The 13,975-nt window shown below is 44.9% G+C and overlaps 1 protein-coding gene across 1 annotated transcript in view; it reads left to right on the top strand.

Moving 5' to 3' along the window:
- Positions 1-13,975, top strand: part of LOC108794847 (triple functional domain protein-like) — a 660,684-nt gene that overhangs the window by 271,933 nt on the left and 374,776 nt on the right. The gene's annotated exons all lie outside the window — the stretch shown is intronic.

Genomic DNA, 13,975 nt, shown 5'->3' with positions numbered 1-13,975 from the left:
CCCTTTCCCCTCCCCCCTCCCTCTCCCTCATGGGGCCTGGATGCTTGCCTGGGCAGCGGGGGCTGCCCTGGCCAGCGGTGTGCCTGGGTGTGAGCACTGTAGGGAGGCTTGGGTCGGCTGAGGGTGTCTGTTTGGACCGCCGGCGCAGCCACGGGTGCCGTGGTCCGTGTGGCGGCCACTATTTGAGGCCCTGGTCTTGTTTACGGCTTCCAGTCCAGGCGGCTCTGCGGCCACCATCTTGGATCAGGGCAAAATGCCGTTCCTCCTGTGTCCCTTCCTCCCAGTGCTCCTGCCCTGACCAGCGATGTGCCTGGGTGTGGACACTATAGGGGGCTTGGGTCGGCTGAGGGTGTCTGTTTAGCCCATGTGATCCTTAAAATTGAGGTGTCTCCTGGCTCTTCTACGTTGTTGGGACGCATAAGAGCAAGCGCTCCGCCAAGGTGTTTCCCTACATTCCTTTTTTTCTTTTTTGATGAATTAATCTATAAGGAGTGGAAACGCCCGACCAAGTTCTTTGCGGTTCCAGTACGTTTCTCGGTTCGCTATACGTTTGCGGATTACTTTCTGTCCAAATGGGCCTCCCCGTATTGGGTGGCCCACCGGTCTCCCGCTTGAACACTGCTACCCTTATTCCGGTGGCGGATTCACCGTGAAAACGACGAACGCGCTACACATGTTGGGTATCGCCGCGCACGCCGGAGTGAGAGCAATAATTCTAGGGCCAGTATTTTGGGGTATCTCTAAATTGATGACCTGTGGGGGCTTTTAAAGCGTCTTTTATTGACTTTTTGGGGTACTGCAGTTTTTCGCCGTTTCACGGTCGCACGCAATCTGTAAACTGGGCATGTTGGGTATCGTTTTACTCGTTGTAACCTCATCTTTTATATTTCATTAAAAAAATGGGTAATTTGTTGTGTTTTTGGGGCATTTAATTAAATTTGTCACTAAATTTTGGGGTTTAATAAGGAGTTGCGCTAATATTGCGCAACATAACAATTTTCAACTACCACCATTTTATTCTATAGGGTCTTGGCATTCAGAAAATATATAATGGGGGGTTTTACGTCATTTTCAGGCCTAAAATATGGAATATAACATGGGTGCAAAAAATTAAAAAAGGGCCTCAGTCATGAAGGGGTTAAGGATTCCACCGGTTGGAAGGCTGAGGTGGTTTTTGCGCGCCTTGTAGTCTGTGACGGGTGCGCTGATGCGACCGGTCCTGGCTTCTGCCCTGGTCTCTCAGACCCTGACGGAGTGGGCAGAGATGTTGCACCAGGGTCTCGCAGAGGAGCATGTTTCCCCCGCCTATGTGGACTTGGCGGAGCAGCTGGTGCAGGGCCTTGAGTCGGTCTGCAACTCGGCCTTGGATGCGGCGACTCCTGGTGGCGTTTACGCTTCGCCGTTTGTTCTGGCTTACGTGCTGGTCGGCTGACCAGGCTTCTACAAAGACTCTAACAGAGCTTCCCTTCGCTGGGGGCTGCCTGTTGGCACCACCTTGGACGAGATCGGCTCTTGGCGGACTTTTGGCTGACTCACGTCTCCGACGCTTGGGTTCGGGAGCTAGTTTCCTCGGGCTACAAGATCAGATTTTTCTCGTCCAACACAGGCCTTTCCCTTCCACGCCTGGCGGATCTTCATCGCGCAGTGGTGGACCTCTTGTCCCAGGGGGTGGTTGTGCCGGTTCTGTTCTCGGAACGTTTGCAGGGCTTTTATTCAAATGTCCACTGTGCCTAAGTGAGAGGGGGTTCGGCCCATCCTGGGCCTCAAACGCCCACACACTTTTGTGCGGGTCCGTCGTTTACGCATGGAATCAATTCGCTCCGTGGTGATGTGCCTTCATCAGGGGGACCTGTTGGCCTCCATCTACATCAAGGAGGCCTACCTTCCTGTGCCTATTGCGTTTCTCCTCAGTGATATCTTTGTTTCACGGTGGGGGAAGAGCATTTCCAGTTGTGGCGCTGCCTTTCGGCCTCGCATCGCCACCACGGTGGTGCTTGCCTCAGTTCTGGCGCTCTTGTGTTGCCGGGGGAATCTCGATCATGGGGTATTTGGGCGATCTGCTTCTGCGGAGTCGCACTCCTCTCTGGTGTCGGCTCAGGAGGTCACAGTGCGCTCCTTGGAGTAGTTTGGGTAGATCCTGGATCTCCAGAACTCTTGTCTGGTGCCTTCGCCGCGCCTGGAGTATCTGGGCCGAGTCCTGTCCACGGTCGCGGCCGGGTTTTTCTTCCTCCGGACAAGCTACTGACACTTTGTTCTGATGTGCGTCTGTTGCGGACTCACTGGTGGTTGTCCATTCGCTTCTGTATGCAGGTCCAGGGTCTCATGGTGGCCTCCTTTTGAGGCGGTGCCTTTTGCTCAGCACCACACCGGGACACTCCAGCGGGATATTCTGGGGCTGTGGGTCAAGTCCACCCTGTCACTGGACAGGGAAATTCGGTTGGCACGCCCCCCCTGCGGTGGTGGCTTCACTCTCCGGCATTGGTGCGCGGGTAGTCCTTCCGTCTAGTGCGCTGGACGGTGGTCACGACGGATGCCAGCCTGTGGGGCTGGGGCCCCCTGCTGGTGCAGCGTCGGTGGTCGCTGGACGAGTCCCGTCGGCCGATCAATGTGTTGGAAATTCGGGCGCTTCGCCTGTCCCTTCATTGGTCGGTCTGTCGGTTAGGGTTCAGTCTGACGACGCCACCGCGGTGGCGTACATCAACCATCAGGGCGGCACAATGAGCGTGGCCGCATGTCGAGAGGTGTCTGGGATCCTGTCCTCGGCGGAAGGTCGAGTTCTTGCGTTCTCGTCGGTTTCCATCCCAGGGGTGGACAGTCGGCAGGCCGACTCCCTCAGTCGCCAGTCGATGGACCCGGGGGGGTGGTCCCTACACCCGGGAGTTTTTTCAATAACTCTGTCTTTGCTAGGGGAAACCAGATGTAGACCTTCTGGAGTCTCGTCTCAAGGGAAAGGTGAAGAGGTTCGTGGCCCGGGCTCTGGATCCCTGGGCGGTGGCGGGGGATGCCCTGGTGGCTCATTTGGAGCCTTACGGTCCGATTTACGTCTTCCCTCCACTTTACCTGTTACCTTGGCTGCTGCGATGGATCGCGGCCGAAGACGTCCCCATTGTCCTCGTGGCTCTGGGTTGGCCTCGGAGGGTGTGGTACGCGGATGTGGTTGTGCTGTTGGTGGACGCTCCTTGGCGGCAGCCTCTGCGTCCGGACATTCTGTCCCAGGGGCCTGTGTTCCATCCTTCTTTATCTTCCCTGGCTTTGACCGCATGGCGGTTGAGAGCCGGGTCCTGGGGGACCAAGGGTTGTCTGATGCGGTCGTCTCCACGATGCTTGGTGCACGCAAAGCGGTCTCTGGGAGGATTTACCTTCGCATGTGGCGGGCCTATTTTGCCTGGTGCGAGGCGGGGGCCTGGTCTCTGCGCTTGTTTTCCATCAGCAACATTCTTGCCTTTTTGCAACACGGTGTGGCTCAAGGGTTGGCCTTGAGCACGTTGAAGGGCTGATTCTGCCTTGACTGTGCTTTTCCAACGGCCCTTGGCGTCTAACGCTCTGGTTCGCACCTTTGTTCAGGGGGTTGCACGTATTGTTCCTCCTGTCCGCTTGCCTTTGACACCGTGGGATCTGAACCTGGTGCTGCAGGAATCCCCCTTTGAGCCTATTCGGGAGATTCCGCTTTTGTCCTTGTCCCAAAATAGTGGCCTTTTTGGTTGGTGTCTGCGTTGGCTGCCTTGTCGTGCATGTCACCTTTTCTGGTCCTTCATGGGGACAAGGCTGTTCTCCGTCCTCAACCGGCCTTCCTGCCTTAGGTCGTGTCGGCTTTTCATATCTATGATTTTTCTACCTTCCTTGTGCCCACACCCGGTCCACAGGAAGGAGAGGGTGCTACATTGCCTGGATGTGGTGCGCACTCTTCGTGTCTATTTGGGAGCTACTGCTTCCTTCCGTGAGACGGATTCCCTGTTTGTGCATGAGCCCCCTTACCCTGTCACTGCCCATTCTACTAGGGCTGTTGGAGCCTCCTGGGCTTTTCGCCATGGGGCTTCTGTTTCTCAGGTTTGCAAGGCTGCTGCTTTGTCTTCTGTTCACACCTTTGTCTAGTTCTACAAGGTGGATGTTTTAGCATTGGCACATGCTGGTTTGGGGCGCAAGGTTTTGCAGGTGGCTCTTTGGGTGCTTCTTGGGTTGTTTGTGTTTGCCCATCTCTCATTGAGTTACTGCTTGGTGACGTCCCTACCATACAGGATCTACAATTTGTTGCCCTGTGTCCTTCAATGAACGGGAGAGAAAATAGGATTATTGTACTCACTGTAAAATCACCATTGTGACAGCAACTTTGTAATAAAATTGGCAACGTTGTCAAACATATCACTCTCTAAAAAAAAAGACACACATAGGAACAACAACATATCCTGGACCCCTTTTAAATTATTTCATTGAATGCCATCACTTGTAGTAATCAGCTCCACTGCTAATATTCATCCTGTTGGTTTGGATGTATAGAACAGCAATATACAATTAGGCGGGGGATTATTTGATCAGAAACATGACTGACTTTCTCCTTGTAAAAGTCCCCAATTTATACTTTGCAAAGATCAACTTTTTTCTCTCATTGCATAATAAACACTTAGTGTATCCAGTTTCAAATAGAAACAAAGTTGCATAGGCAAAGATACTGTGACATCATGACTTGCAAGGGCTGACTTTTTCTCTCTCATTGCATAGTAGACACTCTGGTGTATCAGATTTCCACTAGATACAGGGTTTTGTAGCACAGGGACATCAAAGGATTAAACAGTTAGAGTAGCTACTACGGAAAACCGACTGTCAACATAGATAAATCATCCCAGCCAGAGCTGCATCGTGCACACAGTTTAAGACAGAAGGGGGGAAGTAATCTTACTGTTTCACTCAGGGAGGAACGCCTTGTTCCGTACTTGGTATATCACTTTGAACACCTGTCAGCAGTGTGTTTGTCAGAGCATAGCCACTCCTCTTCATTGCAGGACGGCTCAGTTTTGAAAGTGTACACAAGGCTGATCTCCCCTCTATGCACAAACTCTTTCCAAGTATTTAGAAGGAATCACATCCATGTACTCCAAGTCGGAGGGAGATGGTTAGCAGTCCATGCTTGATTTTAGCCACGGCAATCTGTGTTCAATCATGACCCATTTGAACACAGACTACCGTGGCTAAAATCAAATAATCCCCCGGCTAATTGTATATTGCTGTTCTATGCATCCATACCAACGGTATGAATATTAGCAGTGGGGCTGAATATTACTACAAGCGATGGCATTCAATGAAATCATTTAAAAGGGGTCCAGGATACGGTGTTGTCAACAATGTTGACAATTTTATTAGTGAGTTGCTGTCACAATGGTGCTGTGTGTAGTCTTTTATACTACATAATATTTTTCTATATACTAATACAGTAAGCCAATAGGCTAATTATTGAGACTGGTTGAAGTATAACCTCTTTTTTTCTGCCTCGCTATCCTTCAGAGGTGGTATCTATTCTTTTTGTGAAAGAAAGAGGTCTGCCTCCCATTTGCACATATGAGGTAGTTTAGTAAATACATTTGTGCCTTGTGAAATATAATATAATAAAATAAAAAAAACACCTTTGACCATTCTATTTCGTTGTAAAAATGATCATGCCCGTGTTGAAATCAAAGCTGGCTTATACTGAGGGGAGTTAAGGAGGTGGGAGTTCTGGAGATACACTATATTGCCCAAAGTATTGGGACACCCCTCCAAATCATTGGATTCAGGAGTTCCAATCACCTCCATGGCCACAGGTGTATAAAATCAAGCACCTAGACATGCAGACTGCTTCTATAAACATTTGTGAAAGAATGGGTCGCTCTCAGGAGCTCAGTGAATTCAAGCGGGGTACCGTGATAGGTTGCCACCTGGGCAATCCGTTCATCCATGAAATTTCCTTGCTACTAAATATTCCACGGTCAACTGTTAGTGGTATTATAACAAAGTGGAAGCAACTGGGGACAACAGCAACTCAGCCACGAAGTGGTAGGCCACATAAAATGACAGAGCGGGGTCAGCACATGCTGAAGCGCACAGTGCGCATAAATCGCCAACTGTCTGCAGAGTCAATAGCTACAGACCCTCCAAACTTTGTGTGGCCTTCAGATTGGCACAACAGCAGTGCATAGAGAGCTTCATGGAATAGGTTTTCATGGCCGAACAGCTGCACCCAAGCCTTACATCACCAAGTGCAATGCAAAACGTTGGGGGCAGTGGTGTAAAACACGCCTCCACTGGACTCTAGAGAAGTGGAGATGTGTTCTCTGAACTGACAAATCACACTTCTCTGTCTGGCAATCCGATGGATGTGTCTGGGTTTGACGGTTGCCAGGAGAACATTACTTGTCTGACTGCATTGTGCCAAGTGTAAATTTTGGTGGAGGGAGGATTATTGTGTGGGGTTGTTTTTCAGGGGTTGGGCTTGGACCCTAAGTTCCAGTGAAGGGAACTCTTAAGGCATCAGCATGTCAAGCCATTTTGGACAATTTCATGCTCCCAACTTTGTGGGAACAGTTTGGGGATGACCCCTTCCTGTTCCAGCATGACTGTGCACCAGTGCACAAAGCAAGGTCCATAACAATATGGATGAGCGAGTTTGGGGTGGAGGAACTTGACTGGCCTGCATAGAGTCCTGACCTCAACCCGATAGAACACCTTTAGGATGAATTAGAGTGGAGACTGCGAGCCAGGCCTTCTCGTCCAACATCAGTACCTGATCTCACAAATGTGCTTCTGGAAGAATGGTCAAACATTCCCATAGATACACTCCTAAACCTTGTGGACAGCCCTCCCAGAAGAGTTGAAGCTGTTATAGCGGCAAAAGTTGAGCCAACTAAGACAACTACGGACTAAGACTGGGATGCCATTAAAGTTCATGTTTGTGTAAAGGCAGGCGTCCAAATAATTTTGGCAATATAGTGTATTTGTATTTATCAAATTAAAAGTCTAAACAATCAAGAGGAGGTAAATAAAGAAAGCCTCTGAAATGTCACATAGGGACATTCAAATAAGTAATTCAAAGGAGCAAAATTGAATTTTTCATTAAGAAGCTAGAGAAGATGCACTATGAATCACGGAAAACCAAGCCTGTGTTTTAGAATTAACAGTTTGGGTAATCTCAGCAGGTCACTGGCACACACAAAGATAAGTTCAGATATCAATATCTCTTTGGTATGTTAGTGTCACAGCATGTCATTAGAATGACATGCGGTGACACTCTTTAATAAACATATCAAAGATATATCGATATCCTAACTTATCTTAGTTTGTGCCGGTGACCTGCTGAGATTAGCCTGAGTTAAAAATGAATAAATTTTGGAGTATGACAAATAAGGTAAGGAAAAAAGGAAAAGTCCTGATCTGAAGGATGTAAACATCGCCAAAGATCAAATAGGTCCTCCCTAGACAGGAATTTAGAATTCCTAGATTTGGCTAGGTTGGATACATTGAATTGGGAGTTTGGTACTGAATTAAAGTCTCCTCCTTTTAAGCAGGTAGCCTTTTTTGGACTTTACGAAGAGTAGACATAAGTTGTTTGGAGTTAGTAGCGTAAACATTCACAAGTGTATAACAGCATATGTTAATATCACAAACAACAATTAGGAATCTTCTTTCTGGGTCCACAATATAATTGTGTAAATATACATTTTAAGAGTTCTGTATTGCTATAAGAACTCCTTTGCTCTTAGATGACACATTCCCAAAAAAGATATGAGGAAACTCTTTATGACTAATCAAGCGGGTATGATTCGATTTAAGATGAGATTCTTGTACAAAGAGAATATCACAAGAATTACGTTTAGCTTCCGACTATAACATATGGCAATTAGTATTAATGGAGAGAAGCTTGACACTCATACTGGAAGTAGTAGGGAATACTTATGTAAACAGTTGGGTTATCTTGAAGAAAACAGTAGTGTTCCAAGACATTAGTTGAGTCCATAAGTTGGCAGCCAGCTTTAGAAATGCAAGATGATCGTGTAGATGTCGAGACACAGTGATGAGAAGCAGTTTTAAAAAAAAAGAAGAGTGCCATCCAGTAAAAAAGGATATGAAGTCTATAAACAAAAAGAGAAACTGAACAAAAACAACAAACCTTGATAAAAAGTAGAGGACATTTGTTCAGCTATCTCCAAATATTGAAGGGGTATTGCATCCTGAAGACAGGGTTGGGAGAATATTCCAACTTAATACAAAACCAGCCGGACACCTGTTCACTCCTATCATTCACCCTCATTCACTCAACGCCAGAACTTCTATCTTAAATCATTAAACTATGAAAAACCCCTTGAAAGTAGTGACTTGAAATGTCAAAGGCCTTAGATCTCTGTCACCTTAAGAAACTTGGAGCAAATGTTGCCCTCCTCCAGGAAACCCATCTACAATCTGCAGATGAGTTTCAGATTAATAATTACTGGGTTGGTACGTTGATGGTGGCTCCTGCAAAAGGGCCGTACTGCCGGTGTCCTCACTTTGATTAACAAGTCCCTACCACATTCTATATCCAGCAATATCTTTGACCATCATGGCAGGTGGTGTCACCTTCCGCTTCAAATCGGATCCGGTACATTGGATGTCTGGAACGTTTATGCCTCCAATACCGACGATCAACCTTTTTTAGACCACTTACTCACATTTATCTCCAAACACCCCATGTCAAGTCATATTTTTCACATGTGCATTATGTCTTGTATTGATCTATCCTTGACTTCCCCTAATCTGTTGAGCAATGTTCAATCTGCTACGATTGAGAATATGCTCATATTAGATCATTCTCTGGTATCCCTCTCTATTCACAACCTGGGCGTTTCCTTCTATGCCTATTAACTGGAGATTTCCCGCTTATCTTCTACGAGACAACACTTTCCGTGAGGACCTCAAAACCTGGTGGTGTGACTACCTCAACCATTACTCTGCCCACCTCAATAACCCTGCCTTATTCTGGGAAACAGCAAAGGCTGTTCTATGCGGTAAGATCCTGGCATATGTGACTAGACGGAAAGAAATTACTAGACAACAATATGCAAATGCCTGTGCTCTAGCCAGAGACAGCTATATTTCTTATAAATCTTTCTGACTCCATAGGCTTCATTGGTTACAAGCCAAACAACAATGTGATCATTGGATCCAGCAATATAATCAAGTTAGACCTGTCAAGGACATCAATTCACGTCTGGGAACAAGTCCTGTAGGCTCATGGTGAACCTAGTAAGGGGGCAGAATCCTACATCTCATATACTTTGACTAGCGGATACAGAAGGCAATAGCCACTCTGACAATGCAGAGATTTCAGATATATTTAGTATATATTGATTGCTGAATAGGATAATTCTCCTGGCCAGGACCTTTTTCTATGTTCAATTTATTTGTGCTCCCTGTCGGCTGACAATATGCAGATGCTTAACTCAGACATTACTTTGTCAGAACTCCAGGAAGTTAACCAATTCACCCCCATTGAATGTGGAGAAGGCTTTTGATAATGTAAATTGGCACTGACTCCAAACTGGCCTCAATCATGTGTAAATTTCAGCATAGTTTCTCCAATTTATCTCTACCATCTACTTCTCCTCCAACACCCAATTTAATGTAAATTGGCACTGACTCCATAATAATAATGTAAATGGGTACTCCATAATACTGTAGATTGGCACTGACTCCAAACTGGCCTCAATCATGTGGGAATTTCAGGAAAGTTTCTCCAATTTATCTCTACCATCTACTTCTCCCCCAAGACCCAATTTACACATCAGTATATCTTTCACCTCCCTTTAGAAAGGCACTCACCAGTGCTGTCCCTTATCACCTTTATTATTTAATATTGCCATAGAACCACTCTCCCTCTTTTTTTCTTCACCCTAGTTGTTCACAGATCTACATCTTGGAGCCACATATATCAAGTCTGTTTGCTGACAACATTCTACTAATTAAATCAGACCCAAAAAACAGATTCCAAAATGCATCCATCACATTCAATTTTTTGGCGCCTTTTTTGATCTCAAAATCAATTTTGATAAGAGCAAATTATTATTTGTCTCAAAGAAAGGTGGAACTGATTCAATGTCCTGGGCCCCTACTTATAAACTACAAGTCAAACACCATTCCCTTACATATTTAGGAAGTTATACCCCACGTTCTTTGACAGACTTATATACCCTTAATTGCTCTATTTTCAAAAAGAGCTTTGAAGAACATGTCCCCCTTATCTTTGCTAGGTAGATGTCACCTGATCTGCATGTTCAGTTTTACCCAGCTTCTTTATCCATTACAAACCATAACTTTCCTCCTTAAACATAAAGACATATGACTACTAAACAGAGCCTTCTCAAAATGTATGTGGAAAGTGAAAAAACCTAGGATTGCTTTTAAAAAACTACAACAACCCAAATCAAGTTTAGGGGCTAACTTACCTAACATTAGACTATATATTCTGGCTAGTATTTTTCGCCATATCAGGGATTGGTTACAACACCTCATTCTATTCTAACAGCACTTTAGAAACTCAATTGGTCCTTCCTTGGTCTCTTGCGGGTGTTCTCTATACTCCTTTCCAATTACTTCCACCTCGTCTTAAACAAAACACACTCCTGTAAGCTACTTAATCACTTGGCGGGAAGTGAGGAAACATAGATTTCCGCAGCACAATTTCACCTTGAATGCCTATAATGTCCTCTCCGATTTACCCTCAAGGAAATGACTTCAAATTTTGAAGATTTTTATCCACAAGGGTATTCACTCCATTCAGAATTTGCTTACTCATGCATGACCTTGAGTGAACTTTCCAGGCTCTTTAGCAATATAAACAAATCTCCTGCTTTACTAAAACTCACCTACCCCCCTCATCTCCACCATCCTCCTGGCAGACCCTTGATTGTATATTAGCTTCTTGCTCCACCAAGATATCCCCTTCTTCGTGACCATAACCAATCATCAGTACACCCTTTCCAAACTTTGTTCACCCATGGGCCTTATTTTTGGGACAATCCTTGGAAGAAACATATGATAGATACCCTGAGGGTGGCGGAATGTACATAACACAAATATGTGTGAAACATGGAGATAACTTCAATTTAAATTAATACACAGGGTTTATTATGCATTTCATTTTACCCCTATTTCTCCACCTACTGACTGGCTTTCTCACTGTCCTCAATGTTCCCTCAAACATCCTGACCGGACCGCAAGTCCATTTGATTTGGACTTGCCCCTCAATTGAAAAGTTTTGACGTCAGATAATCTCTTGCATGAATTATCTAACCCATAGAAATATACCCTCTGCCTCCTTCTTGACACTGCTCTCAGTACAAATTTACACCCACCTCTCCTCTCTCCCTGGGAACATTTTTGTCTTCTGGCAACCAAAAAAACCTTTCTAACTAATCCTATCCCTGTCAGAAGTACCTGCCATTCTTTTTAATCTTATGCTTATTGATAAACTGGATACTAAATTTAACCAGTCTCGCACCAGTAAATTCTTCAATACCTGATCCAACTATCTTGCATCCAAATTGTCCTTGGAACTACTCAAAGATATTATGTATGCTCTTCAACATCACCAATTGGTATATTTTTGCTAAACTTTGACAGCTCACTAGGCACACTAGATGTTTTGTGGAAGCTTGTTGGTTAAAGATGATCTTGTACCCATTAGATGTCCATGCACACAGTTCCATCATAACCCACTGCAGCGGGTAATGTCCCACTCCCTCTTTGACATTCTTTTCCATTACTATGTGTGTGTGTGTCCCAATCCATCAACTCCGACTTACAATATACTAAATTATTACACTATGCAACCCAATTGTCCCCCTTAATTTTTTTTTTAAAGTTTACTCTTTCCGGCTTTATCTTTTATCACTATTTCACAGTTTATCTTATTTTCTTTATCCTTTCCATCTCCACTACTGCCCCACCTACTGCATTCCATTATTTGTCTTCTTGATACATAGCATCTATATCTGCTTGTTGTTCCTTTATTAACTGTCTTTGTTGGTTATGTATGTGTTATTTGTGACATGTTGTTTTTGAACTTTGATATATGCAGATGTTATTTGATACCTGTTTGTATTGTTGTAAAATTCAATAAACATTATATGGGGGGAAAAAACAGGCAGGGTAACTTGAGCTGAAATTAGTAGTACTAAAATCGCAACAATTTCAAGAGTATAAATAGTCTGATGAAGGGTAAATAAACAAAAATTTAAAGTCATATAAAGTCTATCTGGAGAAGATTCAGGCGGAGGGAAGGAGAATCCATTGTCGAAGAAGTTGGAGACCAGAATCTATCGATGGAATGGCATGAGTTTTCACATTGCTGGTGGTCACAAGTTTGGTAGGAAAGCCCCATTTGTAAGCCACTTTGTGGTTTCTTAGAACTTTAGTGATAGGATGGAGTTCTGTTCGAGCCATCACAGTAGCTTGAGACAGGTCACTGTATAATGTGATGTTGGAGTTAGGTTCCGGTATGAGAAAGTGATGCAACTAAACATCATCAGCTTTTCTTTGATTTGAACGTGAAAGGATATATCTAGGAAGTCTTTCAGGCAGATATGAGGGTTTTGGCAAGCGATGAGCTCTGTCGACAGTGATCTCAAGTTCCGACGAGGTAGGTAGTAGAGAGTTTATACATTTTTTATATATTCTCGAAGGTCTCGAAACTGATTCAGATAGTCTACTGAATGTAATTTTTTTTTTGCAAGACCTGTCTTCTAAGTCAGCTATTTTCATTTTCAAACAGTGTAGTTCTGTCATTTCTTTGTGGGTGTCCACCATATCATTATGGGCTTCTGCATGACTGCCTTTTTGGGAGGCCATATCTTTGTGAAGTGTGTTTAGGGACATTAACATTTGCTTTAGAGTGGTATCCATTATAGGTTTGTCTGATGTTGGGAAATCACTTATGGGATCTGTCAAATCCTACGAATGGTCCGCAGTCTCCTTTTCCGGAGGAATTAGAGCAGATCTTTTGGATTAGGCTTCATAGAAGGGGCCACTTTATCTGAAGTCATTTCGGAAGTTGTCAAGTGAAGTGAACAAACTTTCCTTACCGATCGTTATCGGTGCGGAAAGTGCTGGCATTTGAGGGAGCCAGCACCGTCTTGTTTTCTGCCCGATCCAGCGGCCCAAAAATAATCCAACAATTTCTGTGGTCCATCCTTATGTTTACACTTCCCCATGATGATCACTAAATGCTAGAAGGTGAATCGGGGCAGATTTAGCTAAAAGTGGGTTCTAGTAAGCAGTAGCTGTGCCCCCAGATCATAAGCTAGTCACAGCTCACTTAGCAGCCTTCCACCACAACTTCTGGCCACACCCCCTCACTCAGAATGATTTTTAATAAACATCACATCCCTGTCTGCTTTAAACCCAGCAACAACTGGTTCACCCAAAAGACCCAACTCCTAAACACAACATGAACAATGATGATGAACAGCATTGTGTACGCAAACCAGTGCATTGAGGAGTGCTAGGAATTGTATGTTGGTGAAACAAAACAGCCGTTAAACCAGCATATGGCACAACATAGAAAAGTCAAACCCTCTGGTCAGGATTCCGCAGTGTACCTACATCTAAAGGAAAAAAAGTTACTCTTTTGAAGACAGTCAAGTATGCAACCTAGACAGGGAGGAGGACTAGTTTAAAAGAGGTGTGAAAAAGACAATTTATGTAAAAACGGAGAAGTGAAGCTTGATTAAAGGTGTTAGAGACATGTGCGTGGGGGGGTGGGGGGTAGTGAGACATCTGTTGTCTGCCACATACAATGTTGTTTCAACACCTCTCTCTGGGCAGGTTAATAAACACATGCTAGCTCCAATTATGCAAATGCTATCAACACTTTACCTCCATGAGGTCTCTGACCCAATGCTGGTTATGTTCAATAGATTATGTTGATTGGAGTCTTATTCACCTGGGGGGGGGGGGGGGGCCCTGTTTCACCCTT

Source organism: Nanorana parkeri, unplaced genomic scaffold, assembly GCF_000935625.1.
Source record: "Nanorana parkeri isolate BGI_ZX_2015 unplaced genomic scaffold, ASM93562v1 scaffold904, whole genome shotgun sequence".
Classification (NCBI taxonomy): domain Eukaryota; kingdom Metazoa; phylum Chordata; class Amphibia; order Anura; family Dicroglossidae; genus Nanorana; species Nanorana parkeri.
The sequence above is the reverse complement of the archived record's forward strand: the minus strand, read 5'-3'. Positions and strand labels throughout refer to the sequence as shown.